Genomic DNA, 23049 nt, shown 5'->3' with positions numbered 1-23049 from the left:
GTTCTATCATGGTGTTTGCTATTTCCCAGTAGCCTATACCCCTTCTGTACCTTTCAAAGGTACATTTTTAAAAAAAGCCATCGCCTTATGTTATTCATATCATTCAGACTTTCTATGGATCTTTTGCACATTTACTGCATTACATTAGCAGGTGCAACGTCACATGATGAAAAGAACGTTGACCTTCCCCGATTACACACATGGACAGGACACCAGCTAGGGGGACTGAGATGATTTTTATCATTTTTTGTCTCTTCACACTATAAATTCCCTAAAAATTGACCCCCGGGGGCTCAAGAAAATATTCAGCCTAGAAGCCCTGCTGGATGACATGGGCAGCCATTGTTTTACCATATATCGTGCTTTCAACCGAGCAAAATAGTCATTCTACACGTTGTAAGCTGAGAAAATCTAGGTGTTCAGTACATCGCGGTGAAATCATTGACATAGAAAATTTTTGCCATAATTGTGAACTTTTATTACTCTACCACGAATATAGATGTTTTCGGAAAAATTTGAATTCATTCATTCATTGTACAATGTGATCGGCATCGAAAAGCTTTCTTACGTGTGTATTTTACATTGTTGAGAATTTGGTGGCTATTCACGGTTATTTTCATTCCACACATGCATACTCATTGCAGATTGCTAGAGCCTATTATACTTCAAAGCTTCTCAGTGGACTGCCAAGTGAAAATAATGCATTACAAAAGCTCAAATAGTCATAGTTCAACCTCTTTTTAAAGTAACCGAACACGGGATTAGTCTTGATTATTACAAAGCCTTTTGTCTATAATTCTAAAAAAAAAAAGTAATCCGGTAAAAATGGAAAAGGTTTATTGTAATAATAAGTCAAAGAGAGGCTGAACAGCTACTGTTTTAAGAAGCTTATGTAAATAAAAATAATTTTTTAAATATTTTTTTTGCTATTGCGATCAAAATGACTCGCTATCCTTCGTTTTAGATAGTTCGAAATTCCTATCGTTCTAGTGTCGAACCATCAATGTTTTCGTTCCTCAAAAAATTAGCCGAACTCACTTGCAACGATAACTCATTAAATGAGATCCTCAGCGATTAGTAATTTTCTAGAATTTTTTGGATATCTCTTTAATCCTTTCTTGTGTAATGCAAGGTAAATAGCTTGTAAAATACATTTCCATTTTCTCTTAGTTTTTGTCTTGTAAATGCATTTCCAATAGTTTATTCGGACTTTTTTTTCCTGTAATTTTTTTGCTGCAATATGTATAACTGAATACATTTAGTTTTATGATTAGCAATAGTTTGTACATTTAATGACCTTAATTTTGTAAGTACATTTAATCCATCCTAATTGCATAGTATTAATCGCATAATATTTAATAGCATTTATTTTTTTTCTCGATTCTAATGCATTAATTGTGTTGTGACTTTAGATAGTCAAAATATTTTATAGCTAGAAACAACTGTTTTTCTTTAATAGACGAGTATTTGGTAATAATAATAATAAAGTGATATTTAATTTTATATAAAATATCCCATTCGTATCCACTGTTTTGTTCTTTCTCCTTCAGCATTTTTCAAAGGTCTTTATAGGATATAATATGTAAAACTAGGTTTAATTTTCATTTTTTGACTTTTTTATTCAGTGATAGTTGGGGTGTCTCGACCCTTGGAGTCAAATTTTCAAAAATATTTTAATATTTAATTTAATTGCAAATATAATTTCAAATTGCTAATATAATTGCAAATGCAAAAAAAGAGAAGGTGAAGGCTGTAGTGACCGGCACTTCATTCCCGCTATCAACGGGAACAGGAGATTGAACCATTTGCGTTGGTTTGCCATAGTTTAAGGAAAAAGCAGCGTTTAACTATAGAACAAAGCTTCTTTTCCTCGTTTACGCTATTTTCCTCACCTTTTTAATTCGAATATCTCAGCGAATATTAAGACTCAGAAACATGGAAGCCTTTTCGTCGGCCTCAGGAATGACCAGGTGACAACTTTCTGAGCACAGGGTTCGTATACAAAGTTTTTTTAACAAATATACAACGGCTTAGAACATGAAAGACGTATCTGAGTTCTATATGTATACATGCTATTTGGATAATTTTTCTAGTTATAAGTATATCCCTAGCATCAACGGTTCGCCAGTAAAATGCATCAAGGGGAATAAAGTAATCACCCTGTGTATATTAGAAGGTAGTAATACTCTAATACATTTATTTTATATGTGGTTTTTGAGGCTCTGTACGTTATATAAATTTTCTTTAAAGCTCTGTATAAGCAGTTTACAATCCGAAATAATTTTCTATAAGTGATTTTTTCGGCCTTAAATACGTACTGACAAATTTTCTTTTACGGCACCTCTAAATCTTCAAAAACAGAAAGAGAGAGAATTGGAGTTCTAAAAATTACCTTTCTATATAAATATTTATTTCTATTACAACCTCATAGAAAATAATAAAGCTGCAATACGACGTATAAATTCAGATAATTCAATAAGATATTTAAGATTTGAATATGAAATTAAATTCAAACTGGGAAATTCACAATTACCATATAAAAAATGATTGATATCTAGCTCAAACTCTTAACGCTTTCCTTGAAGTATAGTTGGAGATGTGTGAATCCAAATGATGCTATTGGAAGATGAAAACTTTCCCAACAAGTTTTAATTGGATAAAGGTTAGATACACGCACACACGAGCTTGAACGTTGGGTAACGAGCCTCTTATGGTACATACGTAAACTGTATATTGGAAAATGGGATTCTCAACATTATCATTGCCTAAGCTGTGCTGGATAACCGGATGATTTTTCAAGGTCCATGTCGGTGTAGAGAATTAGTTACACGGAGCATAAGTGAGCGTACAGCCTCAATAGAGCTACTAACTATTGCTTTTAACTCATTCTATATGCTTCGCCCCCCCCCCCACTTTCACTGGTATGTTTTGAGAATAATCCAGAATGAAAGCAGATATACTCGTATATGTTAAAGAGAAGGCGAGAACTGCTTTCGCACTAATTACTCGAATACGGATGAGATCAGCGGCAGCCATGGAGCTCGCGTGAAAGCTTCACTGTTTTCGCTCTTCAAGCATGACCACCAGTGAAAATCCAGCCTCCTTGTTGGCTTATTAAACTAAAACGTGAGACACTCGCGCACACAGACACACATACACACACACATATATATATAGAGAGACACTGTGAAAGAGAAATTGGAGTCGGAAGAGGTGGTCAGTTCAGAATTGTGTTCTCTATTTGGAAAATCATCTTCTGTTGGATCACGCGCTGTGCTGGAAACTCGCGAAAGGGGGCCGTTCGTTATTTCAATAAACGAAAATGCCGGTCGCGAGGACACCAGTTAAATAAACAAAGGTGAATACTCGTAGGTAATTGCAATTAGCACACACCTTATAATACACAGAAGTAAAGTATGACGACAAGTCCTCTTGAGAAAACTTAAAAATTAGTAACACAGCTCAACAAGTTTTTTCAACCATTCTATTTGCAAAGATTCTGTGATGTGTTATGGTAAATGTGATAAATTTACCAATAAGGTGATTATGCGTAATTGCTGATTTTATGCATATTAGCTGAGCATTTTGGTAAGTTTTGATGAATTTCGTTGATGCACAGGGCGGGGTAAAAGTTAGAATCAACCAATTATTAAAAAATGCGCGGTTTGCGCCAAAATATTGCTGGTAAAAATATGATAAAATGTTCCAAATTACACTCACGGGCGGAACTGTATCACGAGAAACTGAGCGTAACACATAGAATGCGACACAGACAATGCATAATTATTATTAATTATGAATGATATTAAATAAAAATACAACATGCAATATGAAAGCAATTTTTAGGTCGGCCTATATCTAAACAAGAAAACGAGTGCTCATATACAGGGTGCCCTGTACTTGTTAATGCGGCGTTTATCTCATCAATCGTTTGCCGTAGAGGTATGATTTGGATTTTAAAAATGCCCAAAATGTGTTAACAAATGACCCTGCACCCGTTTTGAGAGTGAAAATACAGTGTGTAACAAAATAAAAAAAAAATCCAATTTTTTATACGGTTCCCGCGTCTTCTAATTTCAAATTAGAAAATCGCTGCCCGGTCTCTCGAGAAGCCAAGAAAAAATTCCAAGTTCCAAGGTGGAAACAAAAAATCCAAGGTGCAATATTCGCTGAAATAATTGAATTTGAAAATCGAAGGAAAATTGGTAAAAGGCCGCAAATGAGTGAAAGGATGTTGTCCGTTTAGTTTTCGCTATTCTTTCATAACTTTCATAAACTCATATATCTAAGCGAATATTGCACTTAGAAACTTGGATTTTTTTCGTCCTCAGGAGAGAAATGCCAATAATTTTCTTAATTATATATTAGAGAGTGTGGGGAGGGATTGTATGAAAATTTGTTTCTAATTTTTTGTTACACACTGTATTTTCACTCTCAGAACTGGTACAGGGTAATTTTTGAACACCTTTTCAGCATTTTCTAAACTGAAATCATACTACTACGACGTACGGTTAATGAGAAAAAAAGCCGTATTAGCAATTACAGGGCACCCTGTATAATTGTAGTAGTTTTATGTGGCGCAAATCTTAATAACCATCAATTGCTGACTATTATGCCGTTGTTGTGGAAGGAATTATGCAACACTTCCTTCACAACTCAAAACATAATTAAGCATTTATTATTTAAAAGAAAAAAAAACAACAACAACTTTCGTATTTCGATGCAAACCACACACCCACTAAATACGTGGAATACAATGCCATATCGTTGATTTTTTTATTGATTTTTAAAATGTGTCCAGGACTTCTCACCCCTGTATAATACAGGCGGGCACGTGTGCAGTTTAGTACGTGTTTGGAAATCTGTGATTATTTTTGCTGTAGAAAAGAACCGCAAATTGCGTTCATTTAAATGCCTTGCATTAGAAGTACGCAAATAGAAAGCTACTGAGTGACCTTTTTCACTAACCATGAATCATTCCAATGTATGGATGATCCTATTAAATCTACAAGCATTTTATCACCAAATCATCACAAAAATCCTAGCTTTCAAGTTTTATTCTCTGAGGATATTAATCATTTGTTTCGCTGATGGAGGAGTCAAATCTGTGTGAAAGTCGTATGGTACACGGTCGCGAGACCATTTTTTGAGAATATAGTAATAATGCGTGTGTGCGTGTGTGGTTCGAATATCTAATAATATAGGTTCACTGTGAACCCATTTCGATGAGCGGGGACAAGGGAGAAAATGTATTGGCGCTAATCGGTTTACGTCTCCAAGTTGTTTCGACTGTTTCGTCAGGTAACAAACATGCACCTTGAATTTATTGTATTAACCCCTTCGGGTACAAGCTGATTGCGATATCTGTATTAGATGAATGAGCGATAAATATGGTGGCATTGTTCGCAAGTTAAAAAAGGAAGGGAAAGGGAAAAAAAGGCAATAAGGGTGGGGGAGGAACAGTACAGACAGTAGATGATTATACAAGGACCATCCTTATATAAGTCGCCATCTGGTGGCAGCGTCAGCAGTTGTGAGCTTGGAGTCTGGTCCGGTCGTCCATGCACGGTCCCTTTCAGTGCACACGAGCTCCAAGGAAAGATTGAGAGATTCAGTGCCTCTTAGTCTAGTGGTCTAGGGCGTTCACCCGGAAAGTGAAAGGACGTGGGTTCGATTCCCCGCAGGGGCAGTTGAATTTTCTGTCTTTCCAAAATATATCTTCGCAACAGCCAGTTGTTAAAAAACCTTCGAGTAGATGATTATATAAGAGATGACAATACCTCGCTTTTTTTGGTCTCGGCTACGTGTTCTCTTTCTTACTTCCATGTACGATATATAACGGAAGGATCCGTTCTGAGAAATATACATTACATGTGGAGGGGTAATACATATGAGAACGAGGAATGAGAAAAAGCTAAGGAGAACAAGAGGTTTTTTTGGGGAAAAAACGCACATACAACTTTGTTTCATAAGATTACAATAAACTAGGGAAGATAAAGATAAAAAGAAAAAGTAGATTGAAGAAACAATCAACTGTATTGAATTTATATCACTGGCATTTGGACGCAATATTACGTCCCTGAACGTAAAGGGGTTAAAAAAATTATTTCTGAATTTTGAAATTTGTCGTTTTTACTTCAAGATGTTTTCAATAGTATACACTCTACATCTTTCAGAAAGAAAGACCTCAGACAATATCACGAAGGCAAAGAACTTTTGATATAAACACTTCTATTTTATTTCATAAGCTTATAATCCGTTGTCTCGAAAAGTTTTCACTATTTTTCTACACGGAAAGTAGATAGATAGATAGAACCGCTCACAGCCCCGGACTGATGCAAAGCACCTTACTTCCGTTACCTCAAAAGAGGCAGAGTTGTGTCGGAAAAGTTAGCAAAGATTTATAGCGGTGGCTCCCCTTGCCCCGTGCTCGCAAGTTTCGAATTACTCGCGTCGTTCTCCCCATGAAGACAGCCATCAACTCGATGCAACGTACAAGCCATTTGACTAAAATCGGTGACTGAATCCAATGACTAGGGAGAAAAATATGAAAGTTAGTTAACAAGTTGTAACTCCTGAGTTTTAAGTAAAACACAAATAAATAGTCATTTGACATTACTTAAATCATAGGTACATTATAACATGATTAAATGGATCATAAGTTATTTACTGTGTAAACAAAATATTGATAGTGTATATTCATCCATTTATATTCACATATTAAACCTTATGAACGCACTTTTGCTAGACATGATGAAATAAATACAAACTGCATAGAAATACATGTAAAAAAAAGTAGTCAAGCCATACAAAAAGAAAGAGGACGAAGAGGATGAAGTCTGCGAAGAATGTAGTAAAAACATTGCCGAGATATATACCAGGGGTGTCCAAAAATTGGCCCTTTTGCCGTACGCGGCCACTGTTAGAAGTTGGAATACTCAGCAAAAAACCACACCTAACATGATTGATCAGTTTTTTCACAAACATGTAAATTCAGTATATCGACTTTGTGTAATATTTATTTTGTATTCATACAAAAGTGATAATTTATTTTGTAATTTGGAATTATTTAGCTCTGAAATAATTATGTACTTTCATGTTTGGACGCATTTTATATTGTCAGAATTCCATTCATTTGCAAACAAAACAACCATTTCAGTTATTGTTAATGCTGCAGTTCATTGTTTCAACGGGAACCCCCTCTGATGCGGTCACCCCTCTTTCACGGTCATTTGTTTTTTGCACCTCGAATGTCCGCTAAACAAGGGTTTTACTGTATTCATTTCCAACCCAGAAATGATATATGGAATGCAACGAAGAATATGAACGAAATTTTTGGCCGGTCCACATTAAATATCAGATTGAAAGTGAGAAATATACGTTCCACTTCGCTGCCGAAGCAATACTTCATCACATACAATACCCATCCGTTTTATGTTGAACAGGAATCGACGGAAAGGAGATTCGGACTGAATAATGGATCGCATGTACGCCAGGACGGTACAAGCCGTATAATGAGATCGAGGAATCCGATTTCCTGATTGAAATAAGGATAGGAAGTGATATCGCGCTAAATTGAGAGTTAATCTTTCCTCTTGTTCTCGCTTCCGTTTATTAGAGTTCAATGTATTTGATTAGAAAAAAAAAAAAACGAACGTGCGCTCCTTGTTTATATAAACGATGATTCATTTACAGCGTAGGAATTGCAAACAAATAGTTTGTGAAGCATCGTTTATTATTTTCGCGAACCAGATTAATTAATAATTTACTGCTCAATAATATTTGAACAGCTATCTACTAAGAGGAAAACCGGGAGTTATTAGGCAAACCGATTCATGTGAAAAAATAAATATTTTTCCTCTAGGTCGCATGATATTTTACCATGAAATATTCAAGGATTTCGGTAATTCAATTTATATAATAAATGCTTAGTAATGAGCAATTATAATAATATGCATGAAAAATATTGTTCAATATGATACTTTATTCTATGGAAGACACACGTCTGGACCAACCGACTTGTCATTAGGGGTGGAGAAAAATTTCCACGAAAACTGAGGCCCAAGAAATCACACAGCTGTATCTAGATTCACACAGTGGCGTCTTAACGGGTGGGCCCAATATAGTCCAGGGCTCGGAGTCAAACTCCTCTGATATTTGAGCATTTTATGGTTTATGAGATTATCTTTCCTTTAAATATGCATTATCATTATTTCTGAATATTGTTTTTCATGAAATATAAATTTTTGTTAGTCCTGGAATTTCTTTTCCATTCAATTCCAATTTTCACTGATTCTGAAATTGTTTTTCAAATGAATATAATTTTTCATTAAATCTGAAATCGTTTTCATTGAATTTTAATTTTCATTAAATCTGAAATCGTTTTCATTGAATTTTAATTTTAATTAAATCTGTAATATTTTTCATTGAATTTTAATTTTCATTAAATCTGAAATCGTTTTCATTTAATTTTAATTTTCATTAAATCTGAAATCGTTTTCATTGAATTTTAATTTTCATAAACTCTGATATTGCTGATTGATTCTCCATTCAATGTTAATATTTTTAATCCTGAAAATATTTTTCCGTCAAAAATGAGCAATGCAATTTCATGATGAGTCATTAATCTCAACACAGCCAGTACAAGACTCTCTCTCTCGACCAAAACACGTTTGCTGCTTTGCTATTTCAGTATCTGATTTTAAGAGTGTTATCTTCACAGTGATGAAGGTTACAGTGTTGCTGCCATTGTAGCTGTCGTTTCGGTTTCCGATAAGGAATACAAATTTGTTTTTAGCTACCTTACTTATACACAACGTGATTTAGGTAACATATTCAAAAACGTTGCCTTAGGACAAACAACTAGACCCTAATCAAGAATACTGTATCGTGAAAAGCTGATATTCTGCAAAAGAATCTGCCAAAAAAATTGTGGGGACTGCCGAATTCGCGGAAGCAACGACAAATTAAACAATGAAATAACTTCTAGCGACAATCATACTTACTCGGAGTTGGAAATGTGACGAGATGTGAAGAGAGCGACCAGAATAATTTGAATGACAAACACCTGCCTTACATTAGGGACAGCTACGTTTTGATTAAAACAAACAAAACGATTATTTTCCCTGTACTCTATCAATATTACTAAAATGAAAATTAGGACCTAATAAAACCCACACATGTCTTCATGTTCGGATTTTAATACACGTGCAAAACACAAAATTTCCCAGCTACTAATTCATTGGTTTTAAAAATCAGATCCACTCAAGAACACATACTTTGAATTCTTTGAATTACAGTCCAAAATTGCAAATACCTACGAGTTTGCACAAACTCATCTCCTCCTACGTATGAAAATCGAGAATCATATTTATTTTTCTGTGTCTAATATTTCGCTCCATTGTAATGCGCTTTCGGATTTCCAGCGCGTTACTTCACGCACAAACTGCCGTGGAAAATAACAAACGACCATTATAATAATAAGACTCAAGGCTGTAAAAGCCAAGTCGGATGAATGCCTTTTCATTTTCAGTCCGGTGAACATCAAGAATTTCTTAAAAGTGTGGAAATCAAAAGGAAAATATAAAATGCGTGACATTCCAAACGTCAGCATCGTGTGAGAGAATGAAACAAATAATGAGAATAAAAAGTCCAAAAGGAAAGGAAGAAAAACATGTTTTTGTGGCTTCAGCAAACTGTCCCTAATTAGTTTCATTAAGAGAAGAATGATGGAGTCCAAGTAAAATGGAATAAAAAAAACAATTTCTATTTTTATTCCTTATGTTTCAGTCAAGAAATAAAAATAAAAACTTCAAAGACTTTAGTTTGAAATCTTTTAAAATAAATGATCGTGTTTTATTTGCTGATTCTTCACCTTCACATTTCTATGTCCTATTGCAACAAGAAATCAAAAACTATTTGCATAATAATATGCAAAATGTATTTAATATACGACGTCAAAAGTTTAATGATTTTTTGTCGTGTCATTTTGCCATCAAAATTGTATTAGTTTATAAATTTGAAAAGCAAAAAAAAAATGTTATTTAAGAATTTACTAAATGCGATTTTTATTTTATGTTGCGATTTTTATTTTATGTTGCGATTTTTATTTTATGTTGCGATTTTTATTTTATGTTTGCATGTGTGTGTGTGTGTGTGTGTGTATAACAAGAAGAGTTGACCAAACTATTTTTTCTCTGATTTTTTTGCTTTGACTGCCTGGCTTCCCTATAACATTAAGGAAATACATTGATGTCTGTATTGCATTCAATCATGTGAGATGTGGAAGAAAACTACATATTTTTACACATTCAAAAACATTAACATATTTTTACACATTCAAAAACATTATTAACATATTTTTACACATTCAAAAACATTTTTAACATTTTTACGCATTCAAAAACATTTTTAACATTTTTACACATTTTTTAACAATTTTACACACTTTAATTTTACACATTTGACTAACACATTTTACACACTTTAATTTTACACATTTGACTAACACATTTTACACACTTTAATTTTACACATTTGAGTAACACATTTTACACATTTAATTACACATTTTACACATTTAATTACACATTTTACACATTTAATTACACATTTTACACATTTAATTATCACATTTGACATATTTAATTACACATTTTACACATTTAATTACACATTTTACACATTTAATTACACATTTTACACATTTAATTACACATTTTACACATTTAATTATCACATTTGACATATTTAATTATCACATTTTACACATTTAATTACACATTTTACACATTTAATTACACATTTTACACATTTAATTACACATTTTACACATTTAATTATCACATTTTACATATTTAATTATCACATTTTATACATTAATTATCACATTTTACACGTTCAAAAACGTCGAATACTTTGCACACTTGCATCACTTCGCTCCCCACTTCTTTAAGCAAGATGTACAGAAAATTGGATGTTGTGTGAAGCTGCTGATTTTTTTTTTTTTTTTTTTGGATTTTTTTTTCAGGGGGGGGGGGGATTTGTTCTGTATAGCTTTCATAAACAATTAGAGAGCGACATCATGTCATATACGTATATATGTAGCCACCTGGTGGCGTTTGCCGTGTATGGCCTGTTAGCTGGCCGTTGCACGGTCCCGTGTAGCATAATATACACTCCCCCAATAAAAGAACTTCCTGTCTCCTCCGTAGCTTAATGGTGATAGCACTTGTTCGGAATATGGGGGTCCCGTGTTCGATTCCCGGTGAGGCACTGATTAATTTCTATATCCAAAGAAAAATCAACATCTTTATACACCACACACACAGGATCCAGTTTCCTGTATTACCTTGCATAAAACTGTAATAAATTATCTACTATATATATTTAATTTAGTTATATTATGCACAATGTCTTTTTTTATTACATTTCGGCCTAATGTAGCTTTTTTTTTAAGTTTTTTAATAATCTAATATAATTATCTTCATCCTGTGGGAAATTTTATTTTTTCTTTCTAGATAAATATGCAGTGATGATTATCTCAGCAGTATCATTAGCCTACTATTTTAGCTCTTGAATGAAATGTACGTGTATATAGATACATTATTTCTGTTTTATACACAAAGCGGCAAATTCTTTTCTACAATTTGTTTGATCTGCGATAATTTTCCTTCAAGTAGCATATTTACCGAAAATTGATGGTAGCTGATTAATTATAGGTCATTTTTATATCTAATTTTTTTTTTCATGATAGTTGTGAGGTGTATGAAAATGATAAATACTGTAAACTGTCGACTATCCGGACTAGTCTCTTGGCACCCTGATGTTGCGAATTCATCGGAGTTATCGCCAAACTTCGCTAAGTTTGATGGTAATTTTTGCGATATTTACAAAGGAATGTGTTAATTTTCCTTTTTGCATAATATAATGTGTATTCACAGGCGAGAAATAACATAATAATTGATGAATAAGAACTATTTACATAATTTTTGTCTGTCTCGTAAAATACGCTATCATCCGATGCATCTACACACAGAGACTGGGTACACACTGGTCCAATATCTATTCGCAGCTGAAGCCTTGGCTTCATTCACAACTGAAGATATCTGCCTCGGCTCATTTGCTGCTGAAGATGCTTGCATCCGCTCCATTCACAGCTGGAGATGCTTCAATCCGCTCCATTCACAGCTGGAGATGCTTGCATCCGCTCCATTCACAGCTGGAGATGCTTGCATCCGCTCCATTCACAGCTGGAGATGCTTGCATCCGCTCCATTCACAGCTGGAGATGTCTGCTTCCGCGCCGTTCACAACTGAAGATGTCCACCTTCACTCCATTCGAATCTGAAGATATCTACCTTCACTTCTATTCGCTGCTGGAAATGCTTTCCTCCACTCATTCGCAGCTGGGAATACAATCTCCACTCAAATCCCAGCTGGAAGAGATTTTTCCTACTCCAGTCATAGCTGGAAATGCTTTCCTCCACTCATTCGCAGTTGGGAATACAATCTCCACTCCATTCATAGCTGAAAATGCTTTCCTCCACTCATTCGCAGTTGGGAATACAATCTCCACTCCATTCATAGCTGGGAATGCTTGCTCCTACTCCATTCACAGCTGGAAATGTTTGTCTCTACTTCATTCCCAGCTGATGATTTCTACTTCGACTTCATTTACAGCTTAAGATATCTGTTTCGGCTTCATTCACAGCGCGAAGATGCCCGTCTCCGCTCCATTCGTAGCTGCCTTCACTTCAAGATGTCTGCCTTCACTCAGGCTCTGATCTGAAGGAGGCGAAGTGAACGATCCCCCGCCCAAGAGGCAAATAAAATGGGGAAATGTGTCTGTCCCTTAAAATACGGGACGTTGAACGAACTGACACAATTCGGCCCTCCCGTCACACCTCGTCCTGGATCCGCGCCTGCTATGAGGATTGAATCTCTGAAAACGCCGGGTGAAAAGGGAAAAAAAAGCAGAAGAAACAAATAAGAGAGAAAAGTGAAAATAAAGAAAAGTGTTTTCTTGAAGACAAAAATGTCAAACCACAAACTAAAGAAACCTTAGACACGGAGAATTGATGGTTCATTCTAAACAGTATTTTCGCTACTCTCGATGTTACGTATTTCCTTTTTACATGGAAAACATTTTTTTTTTTTGCTTTGGAATCTGATTTCTACAACATTTTCTAACCACAAAGATTCTGTTCGATTCGTCTCTTTTAACAAGATCGTTTTTAGTTCATGATTTTTTGTCGATTTTTTTCCCCTTTGTAGTTTATCGACGATCATGTACGCGGATGAATGCGTTCATTGTTACCATTGAGGTACGGGTTAAAGGAAATACTTGCAAATAGTGAAAGGATTCAATCAGAGCCGTTACGTTCCCATTCACTGATGTCGGTTCAGCGGTGAGTAAAACATCAATATATTTTTATGAAATTTGTTCCTGAGGACTATTTGTCGTTATATCGACTATTCTATTACAACGACCGGCAGGATGTGTCAAATGTTTTCATATTGCAAACATGCATAATTTCTGATTTATCGTAGTATAGGATATCGAGAGAAGTTTAACATTAGACTATAGGCAATTCAAAATAGATGTGGGGGAGAAAATCGTTGTAGAGATTTTTATCGTTGTAGCGAGATTCACTATAACAAAATACAGCTACGTTCTTTCAACAATTATTAGTCTTCTTTTCCAGTTCGATAAAAGCAGTGAATACAACAACATTTTGCACCAATCCCAAATAAAAAAAAAAAAATTCACATTTTCTTTCCTGCAACAGCACAACCTAAATATGATCCAAAAAAGTGAAAATGAAATACATCAGATGAAAAAAAAATATGTTTGGTTTGGATCTTGTCTATCCACCCGATATGTTAGCGAACAACCGATGACAGTATAGGTCTCTCTTGGGTCTATTCCCTGTTTATTTCGCTTGGTATAAGGGAATCCGATTTCAAAATAAATATATATATTTTTCAATATCCTAGAAGAAATAAACTATTTTTTATTTTCTCTTTTTTGCAAGACTAGCAACGTGTTTCTTATGATCTATATCTAGCTGCATCTCAAAAAGTTATTATCACAGCACGTGCCAGAAGTTTTCAACCATTAATTAGTTCGTTATTTTAACTTATACTATTTAATTTGAGGCGAAATATCTAGTGATATTCATATAAAAAAAGGTAACGTCACACTTTCTCCACCCCTTAAAACACAAATCTACCAGTATGATGAAACTTCATTTTGTTTAAATGCAATGCAATAAAATTAGTGTTTCGAGTAGAAAACTAAATGTAATAAGAATAAAAATTTAAGTCGAAAAAATGCCCTTTTTTATATAAAGTTCATTCAATATATTTTCTCATTTTGTTCACACTATTTGCTACTGTTTTGTGTGTTTCATGCTCTGGCATATGAATAATACAGTGATAATAAATCGTGTTATTATTCGTTTTAGTAAATTGCCGAATAATGGAATAAAGATAGTTACACTATGGATTTGGAAAGAGGATAAACACACGAAAGAAAGACTACCGAGCACTTGACTACCACCATGGACAATTTACTTCAAAACGAGTTATGCCGAATATGTGTATGTGTACCTGACAGGCTGAGTGCGTATCTATTATTGTTCTGCCATCTATTTTGCACCATCATTGCTGCCATCTATGTTTTTAAACTATGAGTAAATTGTAATGACTGAATACTTGCACCGTTGAAGGTCTGTTACTCTTTAATTCTTCGACGAGGAGATCGACACGCGTTCACGATGCGAAGTTGGAAACCACAGAATACTAACTTTAGCTGACCACCACTGTGTCACTGGTGGGGTTCGAATCCGGGTCTTGGAGATGCGAGTCCGTCACCATAACCACAAGATGGCACAGCGGCAAAGAAAAAGTATACTGAAGTGTATTTGTTTTTTACAATCTTATCTATCATGTCCAAAGGCAATAGTTTATTTACATTTCTCCCAATAAAATTGTGATAACAAGTAAACCCGTCCACGCCAATCAAAGTATCAATGTATAGGCAGAGGGACAATTTAATTGTTTCAAATTGTAACTTTTTCCTGAAACATCCCGTTGAAAATTTTGAACACTTCTATCATATCGTTCGACACCTCCGTTCTTCCAATGTAAACATCTTCAGAAAAATGAAGTTTCTCTTCATAACTCATGCCTCGTATGCCAACAAGGACGCGTAGCTATTCTCTGCAGCCTTTCAAGCATGTCTATGTCCCTCTGCAGGTATGGTCTCCAAAATCTTACAGCAGACTCCAGTCCAGGACGAACTAAGCCTTGGGAAAAAAGAATGCCTTTAGGAGAACGCGAAGAGATCTTTTTGAAAATAAAACCGAGCATTCTTCTTGCTTTTTAGACCACTGCTGAACAATGTTCAGAAGACATAAACATCCATTATTAACGAACATTGGGACCGTAAAAATAACTATATAATAACGCATATATTTTGCAATAAATAGCGTGAACATGTTCAGCTCATTTTCCGTCAATAACTCATCTCAAAACCAGAATTTATATATATTATTATAGTAGGACTATTTTTTAATATGACATGAATGTCACCCTCCACTTGTTAATACAAGATATACGGAAGACTGGATGTTGTGAAGATATTTATTATTTGAGATTTTTTTTTTTTTTTTTTTTTTTTTTAAGGAAGGAAAAAACTCATCTCTGCCTCCACCGGGAGTCGAACCTGGGTCCCTCGATTGCCGGACGAGTGCTCTGACCACTCAGCTACAGAGGAGATAGAGATTTTCTTTCACTAGAGCGTATATGTGCCGAACGGAACCGTGCAATGGACGGTGAACCGATCAGCTAATAGCTCAATGGACGACGAGCCACCAGATGGCTATGTATATGACATGAATGTCGCTCTCCACTTGTTAAGAGAGAGTGCAGAGATGAGTTTTTTCCTTCCTTAAAAAAAAAAAAATTAACATCTCAAATAATAAATATCTTCACAACATCCAGTCTTCCGTATATCTTGTATTAACAAGTGGAGAGCGACATTCATGTCATATACATAGCCAACTGGTGGCTCGGCGTCCATTGAGCTATTAGCTGATCGGTTCACCGTCCATTTCGGTTACCATTCTTCTCTCAACAATCGGAAAAATACTGAAATTAAGTATCCAATATTTATGAACAAAGAATAGACACATTAAACAGTAATACATTGTCGGGAAATTATCAGAATTAAATGTCACTTATTGCTTCTTTTCGAAGAACAGGTGGCAGCACAATACTAGATACGCACTCATACTGTTAGACGAAAAACATACAAACATTCCTGATAACTCATTCATTATGGCGATGGATCGGAATTTTTTGAAAGGATGGAAAGTGTTTTTTTTTTCTGTATACACACTGTGTAATGATGCTTATTTGATGGTTCGGTAATTTGACAAAAACAGATAATGACATGATTTATTCTCACTATTTTGTTTATTTCACAGAATGGGAAACGCACAAAAAAGTGGCTAATAGTGTAAACAAAATCAGCAAAATGTTGACTGAATTAAAAATACATATCATTCCTCATTTATTAAGATACTGTGTTTTTTCGGTCCGAAATATACGGAGAAATAAGTTTTTCTGGGTGTTATGTCGAAACGAATCTTGAATTCTTATAAAGCCACATTCAAATTAAAACCAGCATTGATCACAAGTGAATCGAAATCACACGAGAATAAATTTAACATTGCTGAATAGTTTTATTTTCCATTTAGAGTTTTCAGTGTCTCCCCCCCCCCCTCCCCATTAAAAATAGAAGATAAAAGGTTTCAGACTTTTCGTGAACTTTGGTTTTAAAATAATAAAGATGAAACAAAGTCTTTTTCGTCGTGAAATGTTTAGCTAAACTAAGGCAATCAAATTCATGGAAATGGCTTAAATCATAGAAAATGATAAAATAAATCAAAAACACCGAGTAACTTTCGTGACATGAATTGTTTTAAAAAAATCCCTCGAGGAATAAAAAGAAACAGGAGATATAGAAAAATCGAGACAGGGATGAAGAGAAACCTTGCGAATTTTCACTTTTATTTTGTATGTTTCGTTTCTTTCAAGTCAGCTATAGTCTGGTTCCGTGATACTGACATATCACTTGACGAGAAATTCTGAGAATAAAGCATTTTTACTAAAACAACAACAACAAGAAACAATATTTACAATTTTTAGTTTTCAAAGGTTAAAAAACATGTTTCTGAAAAATGAGACTATTTTGTTCTTCAGCGAAAAGTGAAGGAAATATTTCCATCCATTATCATCGCGTAGTGTTCGTCATATCCATTTCATACACGAGCATTCCTTTTTTTTGGAGTTTTTAAAATGTTTTTGCATTTTTAAAAATGCATTAAAAACAGAAATGTCAGTGAGAAGCTTTTTTTTCATTTCGTTGAGTTTTTTTTCAGTTAAGAGTATGCAAGGTTTGATCCATCTTTGCATGCAATTTTCTTTCCAGAATTTTGTTGCTAAATTTTATGTAATAAATCACACTTCTCCCGGAGGCACTTTCCTTTTGGAAGATATCTTAACACCCCCCCCCCCCCACGCCACCGAAATTTCAACTCTAAGTGCTGCCCTCTAATTAAAGCCCCCAAAGTTCATATTCAACATATTTCTAACTCAAAGCTTATACAATCCTTCAAGTCAGAGCTCAACTCCCTGCGATCAGAAAAACAAATGAATAAATCTACCGTGAGACATAAAGCAACACACATTAATTTGCGGCACCAGGGTCTGAAAGGAGTATAACGCATTATATAATATGGAATGACAAAATCTTGAATTATCAGTCATCTGTGCAACTTATTTATACTTGTTCACTAGAGTTCGCTGTTCTCTTTGTGCTTGCTGTAGTATAAAAAATATAACTGTAGTATTATAAAATACATGATGAGCCTTTCCGGATTGGTTCGCAATGGCTTGGAGTATGCTGTGCCTGTTTGTACTATACCATAGCTACAGAGGGACATTGAATTCGCCGAGGGAACGCAGAGAATACTAGTTATGAAGAGAGAGATTAGACATTTTGAATATGATCACATTGGATGAGCACAGGTGTCAGTACGATATGATTGAAAAGCTTAAAATATTCAACAGGGTGGATAGGATGGAACATTAGGTATTTATGCTACGTCAATCGACTTCTCCGGCAAGGGGATATCACTATCGATTGTTAGTAGTTGTAGTGGTCGAGTCTGTCACTGGCGTCGTAGTGAACCGTCGTGTTCGAATCGTACCGCCGTCACAGTGATGGTCGGCTGAAGATGGTTCTCTGTGGTTCCCAAATTCGACGCGCCGAAACAATCCGATCTATCCCCCCCCCTAAAATGTCTCGCGAGAGGCGAGAGAGAGAGAGTGCAACAGGCTTACAACGGTACAAATGTCCAACCATTACACTTGACTCACAGTTCAAAAAAGTATCCAATTGGTGAGTGATGGAGGGATTGAGGAACTATATGAAATAATAAAATAAATATCAATCAAGTTATATGAGAACAATTAGTGTGTGGACAAATATCAATGAAGTTGTGTAGAGCAACGAGCCCAGGTGTGAACGGATTTTTTTTTCACAAAAGAGAAATTTGAAATTAATTTTATAAATTGAAATCGATATCTGAAATGTAAAAGGAAATAGGTTGCATACAGTAATTGTTATTGACATAGAAATGCATATTGCATGAGATACTGGCATTCATCGATACTTATAAACGAAACAGACGAAATAAGAAAAATGGATTTGCATTAGAAGTACGTACAAACATATATAACTTCAGAAATAATCAGAAACAAAACAGTGAGAAATGAATAAAATTTGATGTATTCATATTGAAGAAGATACGTGAAAAAAAAAAGGAATTTGAGCGAATTTTGAAAAAAAATTTGATTCCGTAATCTCATTATAAACTTTAATTATAGATAATTATTTTCTTTGGAAAGGATTAAAATACATATACTACGAAATGGAAATGAAATACAGTGAAATGAATTAGCACACATCTGTTATGAGTGATCAAAATACTTGAAAATAATTACAAAACGGGGAACACTTCTTGTTACTCAGATTTATAATAAAAAGAATATTGTAATAACGCATGAGGAAAAACGTTGTAAGATATAATAATTCAGATATTGATTACAAAAGTATATATCGAAACGATATGTTTTATGGGACGATGATTACGAAAACCAAATGAATATACGTATGTACAATCTTGAATGAGAGTTACTGTATCCCGTGTTTCTCATTTGCTCTTCCAATTTAGTCTCAGGGCAAATTTCCAAACGCGTTCTCATTCAGTGAGTGGCTCGCACAGACCTAATGTCTTACTACGGGTGGGGGGTAACAAACCAGCGTGTATATGCAACTTGTAATAATTATTTACACTAGGGAAAAAGTCTTAATATATAATTTTTATTCTATTTTATTTCTTGATTTTTTTTTATACTAATTCATTTTCTTGACTACAATTTGACTTTAATTTATTGCTTGAATTTTTTATTTTATTTTTTTCCCTCAAGTTTTGATTGTAATTTATTTCTAGGATTTTTAATTCCATTTTACCGCTTTCGTTTTTCGTGTTTTCTTTCGTGAATTTTTAACTTAATTTAAATTTATGTAAAATCAAATATATATATACATTTTTTTTTCATCTCAAGTTTTTATAATTTTGACTTGATTGATATTCCATTACTTCAGTTTTGATTTGTTTAATTACATCACTTGAAATTTATTCAATTTTAATGTATTCAAATTTGATTTATTCAATTTATTCAATTTTAATGTATTCAAATTTGATTTATTCAATTTATTCAATTTTAATGTATTCAAATTTGATTTATTCAATTTATTCAATTTTAATGTATTCAAATTTGATTTATTCAATTTATTCAATTTTAATGTATTCAAATTTGATTTATTCAATTTATTCAATTTTAATGTATTCAAATTTGATTTATTCAATTTATTCAATTTTAATGTATTCAAATTTGATTTATTCAATTTATTCAATTTTAATGTATTCAAATTTGATTTATTCAATTTATTCAATTTTAATGTATTCAAATTTGATTTATTCAATTTATTCAAATTTGATTTATTCAATTTATTCAAATTTGATTTATTCAATTTATTCAAATTTGATTTATTCAATTTATTCAAATTTGATTTATTCAATTTATTCAAATTTGATTTATTCAATTTATTCAAATTTGATTTATTCAATTTATTCAAATTTGATTTATTCAATTTATTCAAATTTTATTTATTCAAATTTGATTTATTCAAATTTGATTTATTCAAATTTGATTTATTCAAATTTGATTTATTCAATTTATTCAAATTTTATTTATTCAAATTTTATTTATTCAAATTTGATTTATTCAATTTATTCAAATTTGATTTATTCAATTTTGATTCATTCAATTTTGATTCATTCAATTTATTCAATTTTGATTCATTCAATTTATTCAAATTTGATTCATTCAATTTATTCAAATTTGATTCATTCAATTTATTCAAATTTGATTTATTCAATTTCTCGACTTTTAATTGATTTAATTTCTTGCATTCCGATTCATCAAATTACTTCATTTTGATTTATTTAACTTTTAATGTTTAAGTTTTCATGTGTGTAGCTAATTTGTGTTAAATTTTTCATTCTTATGTTGTTAATGAAATTAGACATCGTGACGAATTTTTCTATTAATATTAACTCCCTCTTTATACAAATACAATGCCACAACAGGCAAATTGCCCAACGAGGTGGCTGACTTAAGAACATCATGGATCCCCGAGCCATTTTTTGGAGGCCCTACCTACTACTACTACTACACCACAAATGCACCCCGCCCACACCCCCCATTTTTTGGAGGCCCTACCTACTACTACTACTACACTACAAATGCACCCCGCCCACTCGTGAATAAAACACATATCGCGAATAAAACATTGTAATTAGATAAATAGGTGATGCTATAGACCTTAAATTCTGGTTCATAACCTCAACAATATATAGCAAAATACCATAGTAAAACTTCGTAATGATACGAGGCCACAACAGGCAAAATGCCCAACGAAATGGCTGAGAAAAACATGCCCATGACAAATATGGATGTCATATATTTCTAAAGCTTTGCAATCCAATCAAAAATGCGATTATAAAAAAAGAACTAAAATCTATATATATACATAATAATATATTCTGCAATGCCTATAAAAAAATATTTATGGATGTCTTATATTCTAAGTATGTGACAGCCAACATGCTTATCGTATTTCTTTTTAAACGTGTGAAACAACTCGTTTCTGTAACTTTCGTGCATTTCCAAACCCATCAGCCGAACTCTCTATCGTGGTAGACGCATCAAACACAGCAATCGGCGCCTGCCTACAACAACTTGTCAACACGCACTGGCAGCATCTCAGTTTCTACTCCCAAAAGCGTACCAAAGCTGAAATGAATTATATCGCTTACGACAGAGAGCTATTAGCAGCGCGCGCGCCAGTGAAGCGGTTTCAACACATTTCATGTAATGAATAGATTTTTAGATGTCCAGTAAAATGTCAAAAATGGCATTCTTGTCGTAGAACACATTCAAGGTTTTTATTCACGTATTACTTGCATGTAAAAAAGGCAACACTCTGAACTGGACGTATTTTTGATTCTGAGCGTTGTATTAACAAAACAAGACCTGTTTTACCTACACGAGTAGTTTAATTACGATTATTGTTTTGAAGTTATGCCTTTTTGATTCCTCATATATATGTTTTTTTTTTTAATTTTTCCGAATCTATTTCATGTTTTGAAATTTTGAACTTGCTTAGTACAGTCGAATCCCGTTATAACGAACTCCAAGAGACCAGAGAAATCACTTCGTAATAACGAAATTTCGTTATACACAAATTCCAGATTTTTACATTGTTTCTTTGTAAACTTTTCTGGGGGATTAGAAAAGTTTTCATTAAAACGACATTTTTGCTATAACAGTGTTCGTTAAAACGGGAATCGACTATACACCATTTTTAATGCCATTTCATTTTTTTGATTTTTTTAAATCCATTTTCTTTCTTGAATTTTTATTCTTATTAATTATAATTTATTTCAGAAGTTTTTGAACTTTTCTTATTTTATGTAAAAATATTCTATACTATTCCTTGTGTGACTTCTTTAATTCTAATTCCTCTATTGCGATTTTTTTTCTTAAGTATAATTTATTTGTTGAATTCATGTTCTGCAACAAACAGGGCTTTCATAAACAATAAAAGTTGATATTTTCTTCCAAAATAACGTTTTAAATATAGTCAGAATACATTGAAAAATTCAAAATTTATTTTCCCTCTACAATGACCGAAGTTTAAAGTAGGTATTTGCATTCTGATCACAAGCAGCGAAAATAAATCGAAATTCGATACAGTATCCATGGAGCAGTTGAACATTTTTAAGACGGACTGGACTTCCACAGTTGATTACACAAATTTCAAAGTTCCAGAATTGATGTAAATTCAGAATTCCGAAATTGATGAGAATTCAGAATTCCAGAATTGATGTAAATTCAGAATTCCAGAATTGATGTAAATTCAGAATTCCAAAAATGATGAGAATTCAGAATTCCAGAATTGATGTAAATTCAGAATTCCAGAATTGATGTAAATTCAGAATTCCAGAATTGATGTAAATTCAGAATTCCAGAATTGATGTAAATTCAGAATTCCAGAATTGATGTAAATTCAGAATTCCAGAATTGATGTAAATTCAGAATTCCAGAATTGATGTAAATTCAGAATATACAGAAGAAATTACCATTGCCTTAAGCGTGGGGAGTGCTATCGCACCTGTCACATATACCCCTAAGGGCTGCTCTGTATTTAATTTCGCAATCATTATAAATTTTCACTATGAATATAATTATTTACTTTAGAATGGATTTAAAAATTTATAACACACTACAAAAATCCAATGTAATAAAATAAATTAGTGTATCTGTTATGAATGATCAAAATAGTTGA

The 23049-nt window shown here is 33.4% G+C and overlaps 1 non-coding gene across 1 annotated transcript; it reads left to right on the top strand.

Moving 5' to 3' along the window:
- The first annotated feature begins 5615 nt into the window (after positions 1–5615).
- Positions 5616–5690, top strand: TRNAS-GGA (transfer RNA serine (anticodon GGA)). Its single transcript has one exon. It is a non-coding gene; the product is annotated as a tRNA-Ser (tRNA).
- Positions 5691–23049: the final 17359 nt, after the last annotated feature.

The sequence above is a fragment of the Pholcus phalangioides genome, unplaced genomic scaffold, assembly GCF_987345545.1.
Source record: "Pholcus phalangioides strain wild (caught in Gottingen) unplaced genomic scaffold, Ppha-v1.0 ptg000008l_1, whole genome shotgun sequence".
NCBI lineage: Eukaryota > Metazoa > Arthropoda > Arachnida > Araneae > Pholcidae > Pholcus > Pholcus phalangioides.
The sequence above is the reverse complement of the archived record's forward strand: the minus strand, read 5'-3'. Positions and strand labels throughout refer to the sequence as shown.